Source organism: Tamandua tetradactyla, chromosome 12, assembly GCF_023851605.1.
Source record: "Tamandua tetradactyla isolate mTamTet1 chromosome 12, mTamTet1.pri, whole genome shotgun sequence".
NCBI lineage: Eukaryota > Metazoa > Chordata > Mammalia > Pilosa > Myrmecophagidae > Tamandua > Tamandua tetradactyla.
This window is the reverse complement of record NC_135338.1, coordinates 79,171,488-79,197,007: the sequence shown is the minus strand read 5'-3', so window position 1 is coordinate 79,197,007 and position 25,520 is coordinate 79,171,488. Positions and strand designations below refer to the sequence as shown.

General features: G+C 40.7%; 1 non-coding gene across 1 annotated transcript; it reads left to right on the top strand.

Moving 5' to 3' along the window:
- The first annotated feature begins 24,511 nt into the window (after positions 1-24,511).
- On the top strand, positions 24,512-24,702 carry LOC143652765 (U2 spliceosomal RNA). The gene has a single exon (XR_013160828.1). It is a non-coding gene; the product is annotated as a U2 spliceosomal RNA (small nuclear RNA).
- The last annotated feature ends 818 nt before the right edge of the window (positions 24,703-25,520 follow it).

Genomic DNA, 25,520 nt, shown 5'->3' with positions numbered 1-25,520 from the left:
AAGAGAACCAGGTTAGGGCAGAGTTGGTTCCCTGTTTTCTATGGTAAAGATCTTTTAGTTTGTTTAGGGTGTGAACACTTTGTTCTACCAGACCTGACTCATTGATGTAATAGCAGCATTCTTCTTGGAGGAATATGCATGTCCCTCCTTTTTTGGCTGTTAGCAGGTCCAAGGCCCATCAATTTTGGAGGGTCACCTGGGCCAGTGAGGTAAATTGATGTTGCAGAGAAGATAGGGATTCTGATGTTGATTCCAGGGCTACCTTTAGTCAAGTATCGAAGTTTTGAGAGGTTAAAATACCATGTCCTAGTGCCCCTCCCACTGCTGCTGAGGTTGTGACTGAGGGGAGCCAGGCTGACGCCTACCAGGATAGGAAGGAAGGCAGTCCTTTTGGAGTGAATGGGGGGCAGTAGCCAAGTTAGCTTGGATTCACCGTAGAGGGTTAATTGAGGAATTATGGTCACCAGGAAGCATGGTCCTGGGGTAGTGGAGTTGAGGCACTTGGTAAGAGTCCCATTACACCAGAAATATTGTCCTTTAGGGGCATGGGTGGAGTTGTGGATGGTGACATTAGTTTGGCATTTGCTATGGAGCTCTACTTGGCTCACGATTGTGTGGGTGAGGTAGCAGAGCCTAAGGGGGTAGAGAAGGTTATTGGGCTCTGGTTCCCATAGGGGGATGTTCTTTAGGGTTGTATGGTAGGAATCAGGGTTATGATTGTGTATTTGGATAAGATTTATAGGGACAGCTGCTAATAAGGGCCTTCTCAACAAAGCACAAAGGAAATAGTGGGTTACATTGGGAAGTATTTGTGTTTGGTTGAGGAATAGTAAGGTGTGTTGGAGGATTTGGAGCCATGTTTGAGGGGCTGTTGGAACAGAGAGTTTGGTGAGGTGGTTGGAGAGGTTCTGATCTGCTTGTACAATGTTGATAGACACCTGGGTATGAGTATTATTCATGAGGATATGCTCGCAATGTATTTCAATGGTGCTTACAGGGTACCAGGACCAGTCGCTGTAGTATAGTTTGCCTTGAACACCCATCACCCATCTTGTGTCCCAGGGATCTGTAATATTCATATAAAATCATTTGGAACTGATGTAGAAGAGTCCCGTCCCATCATCAGCATCATGTATTTTGCATGACCAGTAGGGGCATCCCCCATATATGTCGTTATACTTGTCTTGGTTGCAGTAAGTTTTAGTTTGGTCGTATGGAAAGCAGGCAAATGGCCCCCAGTTGCTAGCGACTGATTTAGGAGTTATGAGGATTGTTAAAGATTGGCTATAGCCTGTGAGAGGGCAGTCTCCTGCACCAATTATATGGCTGGTCGACTTGCCATTTTGGTTAACAGTTTCCCAGATTTTGAATTGCCATATATAGGAAGTGCCCTCAATGGGGGTTAGGAGAGTGAATTGTGCGAGTGATGTGATTGGACCCCAGAGGGTGACAGGTGTATGGGCCCTCATTCTGTTTGCATAGCTTGACCCATGACAGGTGGTACCAAGAGGGGTCCCCTAGAAGTTTTACCACTGTAGGAGTGGTAAGAATCACCATGTGTGGGCCAGTCCACCACGGTTGGAGTGGTCCGGGCTGGAGCTGTTTAAGGAGTATTTTGTTTCCTGGCTGGAGACCATGGGGAGGATCAGCAGGATCAGTTTCCCCAGGTTGTGGCAGGAATCGATTGGCATGTTCCCGCAGCAAATACCTGATTAAGGAGAGATATGGTAAGAACCCAGAGGAGGAGGGTGCACCAGCAGATGGTGATTGAGTAGGAATGGGAGGCTGTATATGAGCTCAGAAGGGCTTAAGAAAGTAGGTACTCATGGAGCAGCACATAGTCAGGCAAGGGCCAGCAGAAGAAGGTCGACCCAGGACTGTCATAATTCAATGGCTAGCTTGGTTAATTGCATCTTGATAAGAATGTTAGTTCGTTCCACCTTACCTGAGGATTGGGGTCTGTATGGGATATGTAGTTTCCAGTCTATTCCCAAGGCAGACGAGGCCTGCTGGACCACCTGAGAAATAAAAGCTGGGCCATTATCAGATTGGATGGATGTAGGTAGTCCAAAGTGGGGAATGATTTGTTTTAGGAGGATGTCAGCTACCACATCAGCAGTTTCCCATATAGTAGGGAAAGCTTCTATCCAGCCTGTCAAGGTGTCAATCATAGTTAGGAGGTATTGGAATTTTTTTGTGTGTGAAATCAATTTACCTGTCCTGCCCCGGAAGGTGGCCCCTTAGTTGATGGGTTGGGAAAGTGGGGTGCAACCCTCCTTGGGGTTTGCTATTTGGCAAGTGGGACAGGAGGAGCAGACCGACATTATGAGGTGAGTTAGGGATGGGTGATGGAATAAGGGCTGGAGGAACTGCGTGAGGGCCCTGGGTTCAATAGGAAGTGATGAATGTACCTAAGAAAGAATATCAGAGGCCTGTTCAGTTGGGAGAGCCACCTTGTTATCGAGGAAGATCCAGCCCTCCGGTGTAGTAGAGCCTCCCTGTGCAAGGAGGTTTTTCATGTTCCCTGGAAGAATAGGTGGGTTCAAGGGAGGGGAGAGTAAAGAAAAGAATTGGTGCTGGAGGGTTTAAAGGTGAGGGTTCTTTGGTTAGTTCCCATGCAACAGCATCAGCCCAGTTATTTCCGCGGGTGATTTCAGATTTATCTGTTTGGTGTCCTTTGCAATGGATGATGGCCACCTGTGATGGTAATTGAAGTGCTTGAAGTGGCATTGGATAAGCTTAGCATTAATTTCAGGTGAGCCTTTGGTGGTAAGGAACCCTCGCTCCTTCCAGATAGTTGAGTGGCAGTGTACTATCTGAAAAGCATATTTGGAGTCTGTGTAGATGTTGGTGGATTTATTTTTGGCTAGGTGTAAGCCCTGGTGAGGGCAATTAGTTCAGCCTTTCGGGATGTGGTTCCCTCTGGGAGCCTTACTGCTTCAAGTATTTTGGTGGGAGAAACTATAGCGTATGAAGCCCTGTGCTTTCCCGTTGGTCTAGTATTGAGCTGCTGTCGATAAAGAGGGTGATGTCTGCCTGTGACAGGGGTGTGTCTGAGAGGCCCTGGCATGGGGAAGTGAGCTCTTCCATGATGTCGGTGCAAAGGTGAGTGGGCTGTGGAGAGGGGTTTGATGGGGGCCGCGAGGGAGAAGAATAGCAGGGTTGAGGCCAGGCAAGACAGGGAGTGTGATATCCGAGTTTTCTAGAAGGGTAAATGAAATTCCTGGAGATGGGAAGGAGTGAGCAGAGAGAGAGATTTATAGGATAAGAGGTCTTGTAAATGGTGGGGTGACAGTACTTGGAGAGGCCTACCCAGATTAAATTTCAGAGCTGTATGAGTTAGAGTGGTGGCCACAGCCAGTGCCCAGAGACAGGGAGGCCATCTGTGGGCAGTGGGGCCCATTTGCTTAGAGAGGTAGGCCACTGGAGTATAAATTGGTACCAGTGGTTGGGTTAAGACTCCCACCACTATTCCTTGTTTTTCATCAGTGAAAAGGAAGAAGGGCTTGTCAGGATTTAGAAGAGCGAGCAGGGGAGAATGAAGTAAGGCATTACAGAGAACCAGAAAAGCTTTGGCTATAGTAGAGGGGTCGTTCAAAGGCCCCATTGCATCACCTTGGCTGCTTCATAAAGAGGTTTTTCTAGGAGGGAAATGCTGGGGACCCAGTGTCAGAAGAACCCCACAAAACCTAGGAAGGATAAAACTTGTTCAGCATTTTCTGGAGTTTGGAGTTCTTGGAGGGCTTGCTGTCTGTCTACGGTTAGATGTCGGGATGTGGGAGTGAGGCGGAGCCCCGGGTAGGTGACGATGGAGGAAGAGAGTTGAGCTTTAGCGGGGGAGACTCGATACCCTTTGTTAGCTAAAAAATTCAATAGGGTGGCTGTAGCCTTTGTGGAAGTTTCTTCAGAAGGGCTGAAAATTAATAGGTCATCTATGTATTGGAGAATGATACTGGGAGTTAGATTGCACCCTATTAGGTCCCTGGCTAGGGCTTGTCCAAAGATATGGGGACTGTCATGAAACACCTGAGTAATACTGTCCATGTAAGTTGTTGGGCAGCTGAAGAGTCCGGGTCTTATCAGGTAAAGGCAAATAAATTGTAACAGGCAGGGTCTAGAGGGATTGTAAGGGAGGCATCTTTGAGGTCTTGGACAGAATAATGAGTGGTGTGAGGGGGGATGTGTGAGAGAAGAGTATATGGGTTGGGAACTACTGGGTGGATGGGATGACAGCTTCATTAATTAGTTGGAGGTCTTGGACTACACAATAAGAACTGTCAGGTTTTTTGACAGGCAAAATAGGGGTGTTATATGGTGAGTTACTGGGTATGAGGAGTCCCTTTCCCTTGAGCCGGTTAATGATGGGTTGGAGTCCTTTTCGATGGGTTATGGAAATGGTAAATTGTGGCTGAGATGGGAATGAGGAGGGATCCTTTAGCTGGATAAGAACTGATTTATGATGGGAAGCTATTAGGGGAGTTGAGGTATTCCATACCTCTGGGTTTACTAGGTGAGACGGTAGAGGAGGTGAGGGAAGGGTGGAACCCTGGGTGGAGGTGGAGGCCACACATAAGGGTAATAGTAAATTCATTTGAGGTTTTTGTGTCCAGTGAAGTGAGGCTCCTAATTTGGTGAGAAGATCCCACCCCATTAGTGGGCTGGGGCAGGAAGGCACCACTAAGAAAGAGTGTGTAATGGAGTAGCCTCTATTAAACATGTAAGTGGTCCGGTAGTTAAGGGGCGTGAAGGATGGCCATCTATGCCCAAAACTGTGACCTGGGAAGGGAGAAGTTAACCCGAGTAAGAGGGGAGGATGGAGAAGGTAGCCCCCGTGTCCACTAAAAAGGATGTAGACTTACCCATTACCTTGACTGTTACCCTGAACTTGATGAGGGTGATCAGGGTTGCTGAGGCCGGATGTCATCAGTCATGAGTGGCCAGGCCCAGGACTGCCAGTGCTGGGTCAGCGGTTGGAAGGATGGCCCCTCCATGGCTAGGCGCCAAGGGGCAATCACTTTTCCAGCGTCTCTTTTTCCCACAGAGAGGGCATGGTCCCTTGGGCGGTTGAGGATTGGGGCACTGGTGGGACCAGTGTCCATCAAGGCCACATTTGAAGCATTTTCCTGGTGGCGGATTAGTCATAGCCAACTTCTTGTCAGTTGAAGTGGGCCACAAGGCCACAATCAGGGATTGGGTCTGTAAATTCGCCCTTCAGCGGTCCAGGGACTCTTTCTCTGCCCTCTCTAATTCATCACGAGTTTTAAAAATTTTAAACGCCATGTTTACCAGGTCACAAATAGGGGCCTGAGGACTGTCCTCAATTTTTCTAAGTTTGCACCTTATATCCGGAGCTGACTGGGATATAAAATGTGTGGCTAAGATGGTTTTACCAGCCTCTGAGTCAGGGTCTAGGCGGGTATATTGGGAGAAGGCTTCTGTGAGCCAGTTTAGAAAAGCAGCAGGATTTTCTTCAGGACCTTGAGTAATCTCCCTTAGCTTATGAAAGTTTACAACTTTATGGGTAGCTTTTTGCATGCCAGCTATGAGGCATGTAAGCATTATGTTTCACCTAATCCATCTATTTCTCCCCACTCTAGTGTCAATTTGATAGTCCCACCCTGGCTCTTGATCTGGCACTGCCTCAGCCCCTACCAGCATGGTGTGGTCGGTTATAAGCACCTGGTTAGTATGATCCCTGGACGCATTGAAAATGTGGTACATTTCATTTGTAGTTAGGGAAGAAGAGCAGATTGCATGAATGTCATGCCAGGTAAGGTTGTAGGCATTAGCCAGATATTGGAATTCTTTAGTATAGGTAGTTGTATCATTGGAGAAGGAGCCCAACTGTTTTTCAATGTGAGAGAGATCAGCCAGGGAGAAGGGAGTGTGTACTCAAATTAACCCTTCAGGTCCTGTAGCTTCCCTTAGGGGATAGAGTAAAGTACTTTTTGAGCAGGTATGGGAGCTTACAGGTGAGGATGGCAAGGCTGTTGAGGACAGCAAAGGATTAGGCAGTGGTGGAGGAGCCAGTGAAGGGGGAAGGGGACACGGTGGTGGTTGGAGAGCCGCTGGAGTAGAAGGAGGAAGGGAAGGATAAGATGGTGGCTGGAGAGCCGCTAGAGCAGTAGGGGAAAGAGAAGGGCAAGATGGTGGCTGGAGCACCGCCAGCAGAGAAGGAGGAAGAGAAGGGCAAGGCAGTGACTGGAGAGCCGCCGGTGCAGAAGGGGAAAGAGAAGGGCAAGATGGCGGCTGGAGCACCGCCAGCAGGAGTGGAGGGTAGAGTGGGGGAGAAGAGGATAGTTTATCTAAATATGGTGGAGGCCCTGGTCTTTTAAAGGAGGAGGAATTGAGGGGGTCAGAAAAGGAGGAAGTTTTGTCAGACTGTTTGTCCAGGAGCGAGGGCTTGGGGGTTTCTTTGGCTAGAAGAACCTGAGCCATAGAGCAGGAAGTGCAGAGAGAGGGGTGGGAGCACAGAAGAAAAAAAGCCTGGACATAAGGAATTTGGGCCCATTTGTCATTCCTCTGGCATAAGGTGTGAAGGTTTATAAGGATATTAAAATTGAAAGTCCCATCCTCAGACCAATAAGAATCATTGTCCAATTGATTTTGGGGCCAAGCCTTTTTACAAAAGTAAGTGAGGCATTTTGGCTGGATGTCTGGAAGTAAATCCAGTGTTGATATGTTAGTCAGGAGACAACCCAGTGGGGTAGAGGGTTTGGCTTTTGAGGATTTGCTGCCCATACTGATGGATCTGAAAGGAGAAAGGACTGGCCCAGGGGGTGTCAGCATCCCAACGCCCTGAGAGAGTCCTCAGAGCCCTTACAAGCAGGGGCTCGTCTCCCCAGGGGACGTCTCACCCTGATTTGAGGCCCTTTCAGGTTCTGGATCTGAAAATTGGGGGGGAAACAAGAAACAGGGCATCCCCATGACTTTTCAAGTCCCAGGAAAGGGTATGAGGTTTGCAGCCATCCCCATTCACCTCAGCCCTTGGACAAGAACCTGATGTGAATTCACAATTTTTGGAGGGTAATTTATGGACAGGCTCTCTCAGAATGGTGAGACCCAACAGCAGGTCTAGGAGGGAAGGGACTTACCCAATCTGTGGTGGATATAGCAGCAGGCCGAGGGATCCTTTGTTGCTGGATATCTGGAGGAAAGAGGAGAGAGGAGGCCAGGTCGCCCCTGTCCAGGCAGGCAGCACCCACACTCTCCTCCCAGGTTTCAGGCACCAAAATATAAGGTTTAGGAGGTGAAAGAGAGAAGAGACAGACCAAAAAACCTTAGAGTGAGCGAGTTTATTCCTGCACTCCCAGGCAGAGCTCACAGAACTCAAGGTAGGAAGTTGTGAGCTCGCTGCTGGGTCCTGGTGTGGGTGGTTTTTAAGCAAGGAGGTTAGGTGATGTCTAGAAGGAGTAACACATTTTACACAGCTCGAGTCATAGTGATCTTCCCTGTTCCCCCAACCTAACAGTAAATAGCCAAGAACTGTATGGAACAACTGTTTGGGGCACTTCAGTAATCAGACATGCATCCTGCACCAGTCTGGAATGGATGGAATGGCTGAGATCCCACACAGAACTGTAAGTCGTCCGAGCCATGGAGAGCAGTGACCCACACTGATGGGCACAACAGGTTTGAATCTGAGGGAAAAAGAACAAACAACACTAGGGCAAGAAAGGTGTGCAACCAAGCTCCAATTGTTGATTAATTAACAAATTCAACTGCTAAATATAGGACCTGAGCACAGATGAGCCTGGAGTAAGGATTAAAGGAACTAGAAGTTTACACCCTGGCAGGTGGGGGAGGTGGAGGGAAGGAGGGAAGGCTTTTTGAGTTAGATGGCACAAAATACCTGTAAATGTCTGGGCCCCAAGAAAAGGGGTAACATAAAGCCTAGGGACATATAGAGCCATACACCAACTGTGCTGGTTTTAAAGGATTTATGTGCCCTAGAAAACTCATGTTTTAATCTTAATCCCATTTTGTATAGCAGTCCTTTCTTCTATTCCCTATTCAGTACTGAATGTTGAAAACTTTAGATTATCTCCATGGAGATGTGACTTAATCAGGTTTGGGTATTAAACTTGATTAGGTGGAAATATGTCTCCATGTTGCTTCCTATGAAATGGAGCTGGAAGGATATTAAGGAATGATGAGAAAGAAAGAATAAAAGACAAACAAAGATGGGTTCAGGGGGTCTGAAGCTCAGCGATAACAGACCAGAGACATCAGACAACTTTATTCTTAACCGGTTCCTGCTTATATACTGCAGGGTTCACGTGACAAAGAGTACACATGCACCTGGTGAGAATACAGAATGCTTACTTAAGATGACCACAAAGAACCTGGGGCTAAGACAAAACAAACATTCTCTCTCTCCCAGACTGTTCTCCATAAAGCAAATAACTGTCTCCTCAATTTCTTGCCACCACTTTAATGCCAGCTGCTCCCAACAAATTCTTCAGGTCTTGTTTTAACCCTTGGCTCCTACATTTCCCCCCTTTTATTTTATTAGCTGAGGTAACTGTAACTGTCTTAGGTTGCCCTTAAGCTCTGAAGGAAGGGTCTTACCCATCATTGGCCACCAGTCAAGCTCTCTGACTTTGATTCGGGAGGGAGCCAAGAGTTTTTGCAAGAATTACATGGTTAGCATGGCTTTGCTTAGTGACTGTGCCTGTTTTAGATTGCCCTTAAGCTCTGAAGGAAGGGTCTTACCCATCATTGGCTACCAGTCAAGCTTTTTGACTCTGAGTATTTGTTTAAACACAGCTTAGGAGGAAGAGAAAAAACAGCCGCAAACCTACACCTATAGTAGTCAAAAAGTGAGGTAAATTATACATTTGATCTTCAATATGAACCAATGTAATTTCTATATCACTTAATCTATTATTAATTTGTTCATCAATATGAGATTGACTATGCCACAGCTCCCTGGCATTTTTATGCTATTCTATAACATAATTCTGCATCTGTATAGTTTGATGTAACGCAGTTCCAGCCACTGCAGCTGCAATGATAATTCCAACGATTTCAATGACAGCTGCAGCAATGAGTCCAGTGAGTCTCCCAGTCCTTTTTAGATATTCCTTTGCCAAATGGATCAGGACTTGTATTTCTGGAGAGGATCGTCAAGGTCTTGACATCTGCACTGGAAGCCAAACGCCTCCTCTTCTCCTTGCTGCCACAATCGTTCTACCTCCTGCAACACAAGTGCTTAGAGACAAGTGAACGGAGAATAATTCTTGCAATTCCCAGGAAAACTTTCCATAAATTTCTCTGACTAATGTTGTATTTATCATCCCACGGATTTGGCACAAATCATCCTCTAATATTAAACTCTGATTTAACTTGCCTGTCCATATAGTCTCAGTTATCTTTAACCCCATAGGGGCATTTTACAATTCCATTGGAATCATTAATTATGATAACTGCTCAATCCATATGACATAATTGCCATCCATTCTAACTTTCTTTCCCATCTAACAGGCAAGTATCCTTTGTTTCCATAGAGTTATGCATACAGGTCTTTCTAAAAATGGAGGGATTAAGTTTGACACCAGTTTTCTTTTTACTGGACCTGGGAATCCTAAACTTGTATTCAGATTATTTTGGTAAAGTTGGATTGGCCCATGTTAGGGATCACAGATTCTTGCAATTCCCAATAAGTATAAATATGTCCCTGTCATTCAGCAATTAAAATTATATGTCCTATAATATGCATGACCCATTTAGTCATTTTCGTCTGGATTGACATGTATGGATTTTATTCTCTTTGAGGGAATCCAAACTGAGGTTCTGTCATCTGCAATGACAAGAGCAAATCCCCTACCCGACACCTTTACCATTCCTGGTTTCCATAAATCATCTTTAACATCTTTCCAATAGATTGACTGCAGCTGCAGTTCTGTTTGGGTTGTATCATTTTTCTTTTCCAAATTGCTAAAATGTTGTTCTGCAGGAGTCTGTGATGAATTATCATAAATGTTTTAAAAATTTAAAGTAAACAGTGCCTTTACTAATTGATGTTCATGTGTACTTATTTTCATAACATCTTCCTGATCACCACCTCCCCCTTTTTGTTTCAAGAGCATAGACTTTAGTGTCCAGTTTGCTCGTTCATTAATTCCTTGTCCTGAAGGATTATGTGGGATTCCTGTGATATGAGTAATATTAAAAGTAGTATAAAATTTATGAAATTGTTTTCCTGTATAAGCAGGACCATTGTCCATTTTAATAGATTGAGGGCATCCCATATTGAGGTGAAATTTTTGTAATTATGTTTCCCAACTTAAATTATTTATCTACTGTCATTTTTTCCTTGCCTCAGGTTCACACTTCTGTATTTCTATTTTAAAGATTTTCTTCAGATCTTCCAGCATTGTCTCCGTATCCTCATTTTGTTTGTCCTTTCTCTCCTTTAATTACTCCAAATATTCTCTCAATCTTTCTATCTTATTTTTTGAGAAATACCTCCTTTTTTGAAGAAGAAGCTTTTTTAGTCTCTTTTTCCCAACTAGAGTTACCTTTTCCCTGGCTATGTTTCCTGGCTATGTCATCATTATGCTATTAACTATTTCCCTTTACTATTTTCTTCCTAACAACAAAAACCTAGTTTCTTTATTTTTTCCTAAACTCCCTTCTGTTATTGCCCCATGTGGCCTCACTGTATTGTTATGGAAAAATGTTTTTGGCTCAGAAGTTTCTTCACTTCTTTTCCCTAAATGTCTCCCATCTTGCTATAGGGAGTCTGCTTTAGGCTCTTCTCTGCTTTATCCACAAAGTCTTTTTCTTCAAAATACAAATAACTCTTGAACTTTATCAGAACCTTATTTTTGTATTGGCACCCTAACAATGTTTTCAACACGCAAACATACATACATACATACTCCTCCAACCACCTATTGTAATTACCCATTACCCTGATGCTCCAAGGAAAATGCTTACTTACCAATATGACTCGAGTCCTCTTCTATCAGCTGGATGCACATCCCTCTAATGGAGTCTTTTCCTTGGTTCCTTAATATTGTTTTGGAGTCTTCTTCTTCGAGCCCCACATTGGGTGCCAAATGTTGCTTCCTATGAAGTGGAGCTCAAAGGATATTAAGGAATGATGAGAAGGAAAGAATGAAAGAAAGAATAAAAGACAAACAAAGATGGGTTCGGGGGGTCTGAAGCTCAGAAATAACAGACCAGCGACATCAGACAACTTTATTCTTAACTGGTTCCTGCTTATATACTGCAGGGTTCATGTGACAAAGAGTACACATGCACCTGGTGAGAATACAGAATGCTTACTTAAGATGACCACAAAGAACCTGGGGCTAAGACAAAACAAACATTCTCTCTCTCCCAGACTGTTCTCCATAAAGCAAATAACTGTCTCCTCAATTTCTTGCCACCACTTTAATGCCAGCTGCTCCCAACAAATTCTTCAGGTCTTGTTTTAACCCTTGGCTCCTACATCTCCACCCATTCCAGGTGGGTCTTGATTAGCTTACTGGAATCCTATAAAAGATGAAGTATTTTGGAGACTTCAGAATGACATAGCCATGAAAAGCAGAGAGCCCACCAGCCAGTGACCTTTGGAGATGAAAAAATAGAACACCCCCAGGAGAGCTACATGGGGCAAGAGGCCTGGAGAGGAAGACAGCAGATGTTGCCATGTTCACCATGTGCCTTTCCATTTGAGAGAGAAACCCTGAACTTCATCAGCCTTCTGGAACCAAGGTATCCTTCCCTGGATGCTGTAAATCAGACGTTTCTATAGACCTGCTTAATTGGGACATTTCCACAGACTAAATCTGTAAACTTGCAACTTATTAAATTCCCTTTTTAAAAAGCCATTCTGTCTCTAGTATATTGCATTCCTGTAGCTAGCAAACTATAACACCAATTCTTGCCCTTGATTAGCAAAGCCAGGGAACTGAGGTTTGGCTCTGAAAAGGCTTTTTTCCCCCTCTTTTCTTTTTTACTTTTTTTTTTTTTTTTTTTTTTTTTTTTGCCTCTTAACTACTCATTAGATTGTACTGCAAGCATACTCAGGCTTTGGCATTGCCCCAAGCAAAGGCAGAATTAAGGCAATACTGAGAGACAAATAACTAATCAGGTGAATGGGAAGATAATTCCCTAAAGGGTGCATCTTCCCCCAAGAAAAGGGGGCAGGGTACAGCTCAAGAGGCTGCCCTCCTTCAGGGAATTCAGGCCCTAGAGGCAGGAAAACAGAAGCAACATAAGCCCACCTCCTATTTTAGCCTCTGCCTCAACCACACCACTGGCAAGGAGAGGCTGGTGAGAATTAAAGGCACTACATCACTTTACACTGGTGGGAAGCTACAGACTGGTAAGTACCACAGGCTGGGAAAGTTAGGGAAAGTACAGTCTAGAGGCTTCATATGAAAGTCTGACAACCTGCTGGGTCACACCCTCAGGGAAACTTGAAATATTCTGAGATATGAACCTGTCTGGTCTGGGAAAATCTGACTGGAATTGCTCATATCTGATGATATATGATGATATCCTTCTCAAAAAAAAATAATAAAGTTATATATAGGCAGGGCAAGAACAAGAATAACAAGAGCTGAAAAATTTGGATCAGTTAAACAGAAGCTATGCTAGAGGTCTAGAATAAGTTGAAGTGAAAACCAAAGAACAAATAGAGAACAAAGCCAACAAATAAGAAGACTATAGGAAAAATAGTGAAAACAACTTCCAGAATAAACTAATTAAGGAAATCAAATGCCTAGATGCCAGAAAAAAAATAATGCATACTAAGAAAATTGAAGATATGGACCAGCCAAAATAATAAACCAAAATTTCAAATGAGATAAAGGAGTTGAAACAATTAATTCAGAATGTTTGAAGAGACATGCAAAATCTAACCAAAACTCAAATCGATGCTTTGAGGGAAGTTATATAGAAGACATTGGGAGTTCCAGGAAGATGGCAGAATTAGATAGATTGAGTTCAATCCTGCTCCAAGGAGTAGCTGGAGAAGTGATGGGTGGGCAACTGAGATGGTGATTCCAGGGTGTAAGTGACCAGTGAGAGTCTTATGCACCACAAAGAGTGGCCCTGGTTATAAAACCTGGGGAACTGAGAAGCTGGAGATGATCTTGCTGCTGCAAACAGTCTAATGTAGAAGCACGCAGCCCTCAGGAGTGCATGGATGGGAGACGGGGACTAGGAAGTAAGCCAAGCCACATTCCTTGAATGCACTACCCTCACAAGTGCAGTGCTGTGACCAGCAACTCATCCACATCCCATGCACCTGAACCCTGTCACCCACCCGCACTCCCTGCACTTCAAGTACCCCTGCCCAGCCAACCCCTCATGCATGTGCCCACCCCACCACCTCACTCCAAGTGCATGCATGCCTGCACCAGATCAACCAACCTCTTTTGCTCATGTGCAGTCTCGCCTCATCTCCCCCACCCCCACAGCTCTACTTCCCAGTCCCTGCCCCCTGCAGGCAGTTGCCAATGCATAAAGGCTTCAGATGCTTACCTCCATGCCCAGGCTACACCTGCTTTCAGCCCATACAGTCGTGCAGCCCCACCCCACCCCCAGGAACTCTACACACATATACATCAGTTTCTGGCAGTTCCAGACCCATAAAAGCACGCAGCCCCCAATCACACACCCCAGCTATGGAAAAGAGGACACATCCACCCCAAGACCACACAGGTGCAATGTCAAACCCACTGCCCTACCTCTGCACATGCACACAAAGGACGCTGTGCCCCAAATCAGCACACACCAGGGCCCTGAGCTCCAGACCTGTGTACCCGCACAGCCATCCTCACCCTTCTGCCACTTGGTGCCCACACTCACAGGCACCAGCATACCATTCCCAAACTGCTCCTATACATGTGCCTCAATAATCACCACACTGTTACCCTGCCCTGCACCCTGCATCCTGCTTCACATCCATCCCACAAATACAAGGCTTTAAACTATTGAAGGAAATCAACTTCCAAAGTACAGCAATCAAATATTTACATTCCACAAAGATAACAGAAGATCACTAAAAATATCAAGATGCAGACAGATATCGACCAGCCTAATGACCAAATTAAAACACCAGAGGAGACTCAGACCTTAGAACAACTAATCAAAGATGTTGATACAACTTTACTAAATAAAATACATTGGATGGCTAATGACATCAAGGAGATCAAGAAGACACTAGAAGAGCATAAAGTTGAAAGAATAAATAGAAAAATAGCAGATATTATAGAGATTAAAGATGCTATAGACCAAATTAAAAACATGCTAGAGATTAACAACAGCAGATTTGAAGAGGCAGAAGAAAGAATATGTGAACTAGATTTCAGGATAACTAATTCAAACACTCAAAACAACAAATGGCAAGAAAAAGATGGAACAATTTGAATTGGATGTCATGGAAGTGATGGACAAAACAAAGCATGCAAATATAAGAATCATTGGTTTCCCAGAAGGAGAAGAGAAAAGTGCTAAGAAGATCAGCTGAGGATATAATGGGGGAAAACTTCTCAGCACTTATGAAGGACATAAATATGCAAGTCAATGAATTCCAAATAGAATAATCCAAACAGGCTTTACCTAAGACACATACTAATCAGTCTGTCAAATGTTGAAGAGGAGCGGAAAATCCTAAAAGCAGCAAGAGAAAAACAATCTACTAAATAAAAGGGAAACCAAAAAAGACAGTGTTCAGACTACTCAACTGGCACTATAGAGGCAAGAAGGCAGTGGTATGATATATATAAAATGCTGAAAGACAAAGACTTTCAGCCAAGAATTCTGTATCCAGTCAAATTGTCCTTAAAAACTGAGGGAGAGATTAAAATTTTCACAGACAGACTAGGAAGTTTAGTTGAGGATAAAATGGGGGAAAGTTGCCAACCCTCATAAATGATATAAATATGCAAATCAAAGAAGCCCAACAAGCTCCAAATTGAGTAAATTCAAATATGCCTTGCCCAAGACACATAAAACAGTCTGTCAAATGTTGAAGAGAAGCAGAAAATCATGACAGCAACAAGAGAAAAACAATCTGCTACATACAAGGGAAACCACATAAGACTGAGTTTGGACTACTCAACTGGCATTGTGGAGGAGAGAAGGCCATGATTTAATATATTTAAGATCCTGAAAGAGAAAGAATTTCAGCCAAGAGTCCTGTACCCAGCCAAAATGGTCCTTCAAAACTGAAAGAGAGATTAAATTTTTCACAGACAAACAAATGCTGAGGAAACTTGTCAACAAGAAACCAGCTCTGCAAGAAATACTAAAAGGAGTTCTGTTGGCTGAAAAAAAAGAGAGAAAGAAGAGGAAAGTCTGGAGGATGGCACAGAATTGAAGAGGACCAGTAAGGGAAACTTAAGGGATAAAAAGAGAAAGAAGGAAAAGAACATATGCATCCGACAAATGAAATCCAAAGGATATTATGGTGGATTCAAGAAATGCCTTTACAGTAATAACTTGAAATATTTTCAGACCAAACTTACTAATTAAAAGATACAGATTGGCAGGATATATTAAGAAATATGATCCGTCTATATATGGCTTACAAGAGACTCATTACAGACATAAGGATACAAATAGATTGAAAGTGAAGGGATGGCAAAAAAAAAAAAAAATGATCCACGCAACCTGTGACCAAAAGAAAGCAAGAGTAACTATACTAATATCAGACAAAATAGACTTTAAATGTAAAGGCATCAAAGGAAACAAAGAAGGGCACTATATCTTAATAAAAGGGACAATTAACCAAGAGAAAATAACCACAAATGTTTATGCTCCCAATCAAGGAGCTCCAATGTACACGAGACAAACATTAGCAAAACTGAAGTGAGTGATAGATGTTTCAACAATAGTTATAGACTCCAACACACCACTCTCATCTCTATATAGAATAGGATCAAAAGGAAATAGAGAACTTAAATAATTTGAATGAACTAGACTAATGGACATATATAGGTCATTACACACCAAAACAGGATACACATTCTTCTATAGTGCTTATGGAATATTCTCCAGGATAGATCATATGTTGGGGCACAAAACAGATGTTTATAAGTTTAAAGACATTGAAATTATTCAAAATACTTTCTCTAATCACAATGGAATGCAGCTGAAAATCAATAACCACCCAAGAACCAGAACTTTCACAAATATATGGAGATTAAATAACACACTTTTAAACAACCAGTGAATCAAAGACGAAATTGCTAGAGAAACCAGTATCTATCTGGAGATGAGTGAAAATGAGAATACAGCATATCAGAACTTACAGGATGTGGCAAAGGCTGTGCTGAGAGGGCAATTAATTGCCATAAATGCCTATATAAAAAGAAAGAGCAAAATTCAAGGACTTCACTGTGCACCTGGAGGAACTTGAGAAAGAACAGCAAACTAACTCCAAAGCAAATAGAAGAGAAATAACAAAGATTATAGCAGAGTTAACTGAATGGGAGAATCAATGAACAATGGAAAAGAGTCAATAAAACCCAAAGTTGGTTCCTTGAGAAAATCAATAAAATTGAATGATGACTAGCAAAGCAGACAAAGAAAAAAAAAAAAGAAGATGCAAATAAATAAAATCAGAAATGAGAGGGGGAAATGGCAGACACCCTAAGAAATAAAAAATAATAATAACATAAGAAGGTACTATGAACAACTGTATGCCAACAAACTAGACAACCTAGATGAAATGGACAAATTCCTGGAAACACATGAATAAGCTACACTTACTCAAGAAGTAATAGAAGATTATAACAAACCAATCACCAATCAAGTAAAGAGATTCAATCAGTTATCAAAAATCTTCCTACAAAGAAAATCCCAGGGCCAGATGGCTTCACAGGGGAATTTTATCAAACATTTCAAGAAGAACTAACACCAATCCTGCTCACACATTTCTGAAAAATTGAGCAAAAAGGAACACTGCCTAATTCATTTTATGAAGCTAATATTATTTTAATACCAAAACTGGGTAAAGATGCTACAAGAAAGGAAAACTACAGGCTAATAACCCAAATGAACATAGATGTAAAACTTCTCAACAAAATACTAGCAAATCCAATCCAACACATAGAATGTGAACAAGTGGGGTTTATACCAGGAATACAAGAATGATTCAGCACAAGAAAATCAATTACTGTAATATAGCACATTAACAAATCAAAAGGGAACAATCACATGATTTTCTCAATTGATGCTGAAAAAAGCATTCAACAAAACTGAAAATCCTTTTCTGATAAAAACACTTCAAAAGATAGGAATCAATGATAACTTCCTCAATATGGTAAAGGGCATATATGAAAAATCGATAGTCAGCATCATACTCAATGGAGAGAGACTGAAAGCTTTATCCCTAAGATCAGTAATGATACAGTATGCCCACTGTCACCACTATTATTCAACATTGTGCTAGAAGTTCTAGCTAGAGCAGTTAGGCAGGGAAAAGAAATAAAAGGCATCCAAATTGGAAAGGAAGAAGTAAAACTTTCATTATTTGCAAATGATGCTATACTTGGAATATCCTAAGAAATCTACAAAAAAATCACTTGAGCTAATAAACAAATTCAGCAAAGTGGTGGGATATAAAATTAATGTGCAAAAATCAATAACGTTTCTAGACACAAGAAATGAACTAACAGAGGAGTAGGTTAGGGAAAAAATTCCATTCAAAATAGCAAGTAAAAGAATCAAGTACTAAGGAATTAATTTAACTAGGGAGGATTTGTACATGCAAAAAACTACATAACATTGCTAAAAGAAATCAAAGAGGTTCTAAATAGGTGGAAAGATATCCCCTGTGCATGGGTAGGAAGGTTAAACATAGTTAAGATGTCAAATCTATCCAAATTGATCTACAGGTTCAACACAGTACCAATCAAAATCCCAACAATCTACTTTGAAGACTTGGAAAAACTAGTTGCCAAATATATCTGGAAGGGAATGAGACCCTGAATAGCTAAAAGCATCTTTAAAAAGAAGAATGAAGTGGGATTAATATTTCCTGGCTTTAAAACTTTTTATAAAACCACAGTGTCAAAACAGCATGGTACTGGCAAGATGGAAGTATTTACCGATGGAATTGAATAGAGAGTGCAGAAATAGACCACCAAGTCTATGGTCAACTGATTTTTGGCAAGGCTCCCAAATCCACTGAACTGGGACAAAATAGTCTTTTCAATAAATGGCCATGGGAGTCTGAATATCAATATTCATAAGAACGAAAAAGGACCCTTATGAACACCCTATAAAAAACGTTAACTCAAAGTGAATCAAACACCTAAATATAGGAACTGGCACCATAAAGCTTCTTGAAGAAACTGTAGGAAACATCTTCAAGACCTAGTAATAGGACATAGCTTCCCAAACTTTATACCCAAAGCACAAACAACAAAAAGAAAAATAGATTAAATCAAATGCTTCTGCACCTCAAAAGACTTAGTCAAAAATGTGAAGAAGGGCGGGCAACAGTGACTCAGGAGCAGAATTCTCACCTGCCATGCCAGAGACCTGGGTTCGATTCCCAGAGCCTGCCCATGCCAAAAAAATAAAATGTGAAGAGGCAGCCAACTCAATGGGAGAAAATATTTGGAAATCACACATCAGACAAAGGTTTGACATCCTTTATACATAAAGAAATCATACAACTCAACAACAAAATAACAGACAACCCAATTATAAAATGGGTTAAAAATATGAATAGACATTTTTCTTAAGAGCAAATACAGATGGCTCCAAAGCATATGAAGAGATGTTCATTTTCATTAGCTGTAAGGGAAATGCAGATCAAGACTACAATGAGATACCACCTCACACCTATAAGAATTGCTGCTATTAAACAAATAGGAAACTATAAATGTTGGGGAGGGTTTGGAGAAATTGGGATACTTATGCACAGCTAGTGGGAATGTATAATAGTACAGCTTTTATGGAAGACAGTTTGGTGGTTCCTTAGGAAACTAAATATCGAGGTGCCTTATGACACAGCAACTGCACTACATGGTATATACTCAGAAGAGCTGAAAACAGTGGCACAAACAGACATTTTCACACCGATGTTCATAGCACCATTATTCATAATTGCCAGAAAATGGAAATAATCTAAACACCAATCAACAGACTAGTGGATTAACAAAACGTATTATATACATATGATGGGATATTATGCAGCAATAAAATGAAATGATATCCTGAAGTACATGACAAAATGAATGAGCATTGAGGACATAATGCTGAGTGAAATAAACCAGACACAAAAGGATAGATACTGCATGACTCCACTTTTGACCACGGTAGAGGTAAAATCAGAGACTTAAAATACAGAGTACATGGGACTTGGAGATACAAGGAGGTTAGAGATGAATGAACAGTTAGCTAATGAAGTTGAACTCAAATGTAAGGGAATAGAGAGAAGTGAATTCAGTTCTCTAAGTCATCTATAAGTAATATTACCATATTGAAGGTGAACAAGATTGAAAGGGGTTATATAGATTTATGTGTCCCACTGATTAACACTAGAAATATCAATAATTTCTTGCAAGAACCACTTTAAAGGTAAGATTCACGTCCAAAGAGTGTTTAAGACCCAGGTACAGGGAGAAAACTGCTATGGGCTATGTTTATGAGGGAAACATCAGCAGTACCACAGCAATAGCAGGGGTAAATAATGGGGGGAGGAGCAAGTGTTAAGGGGAGGTTTAGATTTCCTTTTTGGTGAGGGTGTGTCATTGGTTATTGTTCTCTTGGGAACAATGAAATTATTTAAAAGTGTTGATGGACTGTGTACTTTGGGCATTACTCATGAGGTCTAATGAATGCAGGTGTCTGAAGGGTGCACTGACTGAGAATTAGATTGGCAAATGATGGTGTATACATATGATTGAATATTGTGCTGCTACAAAAAGGAATGAAATCATAAGGCATGCAATGATGTGAATGAACCCTCGGAACATTTGGTGAGGCAAATAAGCCAGAAATGAAAGAACAATTATTCTATGGTCTCCTCTAGAAAATGAGTATAAGAAAATGGGAGCCTAGATTGTAAGCTCTTATAGCAAACACATTTAGTCTGAAGTGGAAATTATTGTTTCTGGATTTTGAGGGGCTGATTTATATATTTATAACCAGGTATTTAAAGATAAGAATGAAGCCAATCAGGTCAGGATTAAGGTAATTCAGAATACAGGGGTAAGGAAGACATTGTCTGTATTTTAGAGTTGCATGTGCTCTTTGAGACCAAAAGAAGAAAGATTTATTTTGTCTGGAACCTAAATTTTCTGTTGCACATAATCTAACTCAACCTGCCTGGATAACTCATTTGAACAATTGAAACACAAGGAGTCCACAATAAGAATGAGGGCCTTTAATCCTTTATAGTTTAATCTAATGCCTGGATACATCCTAGAATATACTAAAATAGATACTCAAAAAGTACTGGCAAAATTCCTTGAGGGATGTAAGAAAAAATATGGAACTATTAAACCTTACTATCAGGGAATCCCTGATACTGTGTCAAACATTAGGGACACTCAAATCAATAGGCCATGCCCCTGATCTTGAGGCTTACTCCCATGAAGCTTATGTAGATAGTGGAGAAGCTTATCCTACCTATAGGTATGCCTAAGAGTTACTCCTGGAGGACATTTTTTGATACTCAGATGGGGTCTCACTCTCTCTAAGCCCAACTCTGCAAGTTGATTTGGGCAAATGATTATTGCCCTCTCCCCTACATGGGATATGACATACAGGGGTCAAAGTCTCCCTGGCAGCATGGGAGATGACTCCCAGGGATGAGTCTGGCTCTGGCACTATGGGATCAACAATTCCATCCTGACACAAAGGGGAAAAAGAAGTGTAACATATAAGGTATCAGTGGTTGATAGAGTTAAAATAGAGCTGAGAGTCTACTCTGGAGGTCACCCTTACACAAGCTTCAGTTAGACATTGCTACCTATTATAACTTGCCCAACCCCAACCCAAACCATTCCAGCCCATCCTAAAGAACACCTAGGGCAATATATAAGATTCTACAAAGGTTCTATGCACTGGGGTAACTTTCCAGAAACCTACAACCTCCAGATAGATCCCTGGATGAGATAAGTCCTGAAAACTAGAGGGCCCAGCCTCTCCAGAAAATCAGCTAGTTCCATCTCCCTACCCCATATTATTTACAACCCCTTTCAACAGGAAAAAGTTAGAATGGCCATAGCCCAAATACCCATAAAGAGTGGGATAGAAAGATCAAAGGTGATGCTGTAGTTATACAGATAAGGTAGGGTTTAACAAATGAATATGATTGCTTAATCATTAAATTGATATTTATTTTGGTCTACAGTTTCTTAGAGCAACTGAAAGTAAAAGACAAAAATTGTGGAATTGTTACCCACAACAATTCTCTGAAAATCTCTGAAATCTGTTCTCCAACTAATTGTTGTGCTGTGCCCTAAAATTTATTGCTTTTTTGTATGTATGTTATTTTTCACACACAAAAAAAGAAAAAAAAGATATTGTAAAGATAAAATATTTATTCCTTCTAGCCTGCTATATTCTGGAGCAAGTGGAAAGAAAAATCTGAGGTGATGGTGTAGTAGCCCATGACAAACTGTGGGATCTATCCTGTAGCTATTTTTTGAACAGTACATTGAAAACCATTGCTGTTTTCTTTCTTTGCTTTGCATATATGTTATATCATACAATTAAAACGTTTTTTAAAAAATGACATTCTACAAAATACCTGACTGGTACTCTTTAGAACTGACAAAGTCATCAAAAATGAGGAAGTTCTGAAAAACTGTCCCAACTAAAAGGAACCTAAGGAGACATGATGAATAAATGTAATGTGGTATCATGGAAAACAAAAAAAAAGGACCTTAGGTAAAACGGAGGAGATCTGAATGAAGTATAGATTTTATTTAATAATAATGCATCAATATGCATTTATTAATTATTGGAAATGTACCATGCTAATGTAAGATATCAATAAAGGGGAAAGTGGGTATGGGGTATATGGGAATTCTCCAGATTTTTCTCTAAATCTAAAACTATTCTACATTAAAAGTTTGTTTTTTAAAATGATGATAAAAGTACTAGGTGAAACTTGTAAGAAACTGTTAAGGCAGTATTTAGAATGAAATCTATAGGCTTAAATGCATGTGTCATAGTCATTGGGTCTATATTTCTAGATATAGAAATATTTTTAGCTCTTTGCCTTCTGGCATGTGGTAGGATTGCTTTTCCTGGTCCTTTGTGGTTAGATGGAGCTGATCATCTCAAAGCATTATTATTAACTAAAGTCACTTTCAGGAGGAAACATTATTTCTTGGTGCAAGACTGCCCAGAGCTCTTTCCCTCTGCCACATCAACCACTAACATTCCAGATAATGGCTTTCAGTCTTCTGGTGTCCTAGAGTGGGCGTGATGTACAGCAGAGCCCCTTAGTCAATCTGTAATTGACCAGGAGCATGAGAGACAAATAAAGTCTTTCTTGTTTAAATAAAAAAATAGGGGGTGGGCCATGGTGGCTCAGCAGGCAGAGTTCTCACCTGCCATGCTGGAGACCCAGGTTCAATTCCTGGTGCCCACCCATGCAAAAAAAAAGAAAAGAAAAGAAAAGGAGACATTTTTTATATACAAAGAAGAACTCAAAATTCTGAAAAAACAAATTGCAGAACTTATGGGAATGAAAGTCACAATAGAAGAGATGGGGAAAAAAGCAATGGAGATCTACAGCAATAAATTTAAAGAGGAAGAAGAAAGGATTAGTGAACTAGAGGACTGAACATCTGAAATCTGACACACAAAAACAAAATAGTGAAAAGAATGGGAAAATATCAGCACAGTATCAGGGAATTGAATGACAACATGAAGTGCTTGAATGAATATTCATGCTATGGGTGTCCCAGAAGGAGAAGAGAAGAGAAAAGGAACAATAAGACTAATGGAGGATATACTAACTGAAAATTTCCCATCTCTAATGAATGACATAAAATTACAGATCCAAGAACTGCAGTGAACCCCAAAGAGAATATATCAAATAGATCTACTCCAAGACACTAATCAGCTTCTCAGATGTCAAAGACAAAAGAGAATTTTGAAAGCAGCAAGAGAAAAGCAATCCATCACATACAAGAGAAGCTAGCTAAGACTATATGGGGATTTCTCAGCAGTAACTGTGGAGGTAAAAAAAAAAAAAGCAGTGGTATGATATATTTAAGCTTCTGGATGAAAAACTGCCAACCAATAATTCTATACCCAGAAAAACTATCCCTCAAGTAAAATATTTTCAGACAAACAGGAACTGAGAGAATTTGCGACTAAAAGATTGGCTCTATAAGAAATACTAAAGGGAGCACTAACAACAATTAGTTGGAGAACAGATTCCAGAGATTTTCAGAGAATTGTGGGTAACAATTCCACAATTTTTGTCTTTTACTTTTAGTTGCTCTAAGAAACTGTAGACCAAAATAAATATCAATTTAGTGATTAAGCAATCATATTCATTTGTTAAACCCTACCTTATCTGTATAACTGCAGCATCACCTTTGATCTTTCTATCCCACTCTTTATGGGTATTTGGGCTATGGCCATTCTAACTTTTTAGAATAGAAAAAGACAGGAGAGAAATATCTGAAGAAGAGTGTAGAAATGAAGACTATCAGTAAAGGTAAAAAGAGAAAAATTAGACATGACATGTAAAATCCAAAAGATAAAATGGCCAAGAAGAAAATACTAACTTTAAAGTAATAACATAAAATGTTAATGGGTTTGTTCTAGTTTGAAAGCTGCTGTAATGTCATATACCAGAAACAGAACAGCTTTTAAGAGTGGAATTTATTAAGTTGCAAGTTTACAGTTCTAAGGTCATGAAAATGTCCATATTAAGGCAAGGACATGAAAACGTCCAATCTAAGACATCTAGGAGAGATGCCTTGGTTCAAGAAGGCCAATAATGTTCAGGGTTTCTCTCTCAGCTGGAAAGGCAAATGGCAAGATTTGTTACCTTTCTCTTCAATGGCTCTGTCCATTTTGTTGTCTTCGTTGGTTCTGGTGGCTCTGGTGGCACTTCTCAATGGCTCTCTCTTAAAGGGCCCCAGTACGTAACCCCACTTTGAATGGGTGGAGACATATCTCCATGGAAACTTTCTAATCAAAAGTTACCACCCACAATTGGGTGGGTCACATCTTCATGGAAACAATAAAAAAGATTCCACCCAACAATATTGAATGAGGCTTAATGAACTTGGCTTTGCTGGGGTACACAATAGATTCTACCTGGAACAGGGTTAAACTCCCCAATCAAAAGACAAAATGGTGGAATGGATCAGAAAAACAGGATCCATCTATATGCTTTCCACAAAAGACTCACTTTGGATGCAAGGACACAAACAGATTGAAAGTGAAAGGCTGGAAAAAGATATTTCATGCAAACAACTAGAAAAGAGCAGAGGTAGCTATACTAATATCCAACAAATAAGACTTCAAATGTAAAGCAATTAAAAGAAACAAATACATCGCTTCTCGGCCTTTTGGCTAAGATCAAGTGTAGTATCTGTTCTTATCAGTTTAATATCTGATACATCCTCTATCTGAGGACAATATATTAAATGGATTTTTGGAATTAGGAGATGGAATAGGAGCTTGCTCCATCCACTCCACGCATTGACCTGGTATTGCAGTACTTCCAGGAATGGTGCACCCCCCTCAGGGGAACAATAAATGTATAAAAAGTTAAAAAAAAAAAAAAGAAAAAGAAACAAAGACAGACACTATGTATTAATAAAAGGAATAATTCGACAAGAAGACATAACAATCATAAATATTTATACACCAAGCAAAAATGCTCCAAAATATATGAGTCACAAACTGACAACAATGAAGGGAGAAGTAGATACATCTACAATAATAGTTGGCAACTTCAATTCCCTACCATCTCAATGGATAGGACATTTAGACAGAGGATCAATAAGGAAACAGATTTTGAATAATATGATAAATGAGCCAGACGCAACAGATATTTGCAGAATATTATACCCTACAACAACAGGATACACATTTTTCTTAAGGGTACATAGATCATTCTAAAGGATAAACCATATGTTGGCTCACAAAGCAAGTCTCAATAACTTTCAAAAGATTGAAATTATGCAAAACACTTTGTCAGAACATAATGGAATGAAGTTGAAAATCAATAACAGGCAGAGGGCAAGAAACTTCACAAATATATTAAGGTTAAGCAACACACTTAAACAACCAGTGGGTCAAAGATGAAATTACAACAGAAATCAGTAAATATTTTGAGGCAAATCAAGATGAAAAAACAGCATATCAAAATTTATGCTATGCAGCAAAGGCAGTGCTGAGAGGAAATTTATTCCCTTAAATGCCTATATTTAAAAAAAAGAACAAAAATCAAGGGATTAACTGTTTATCTGGAAGCACTATAGAAAGAACAGCAAACCAAGTCCAAAGCAAACAAAAGGAAATAAATAAGAAAGATTAGAGCAGAAAAACATGAAATT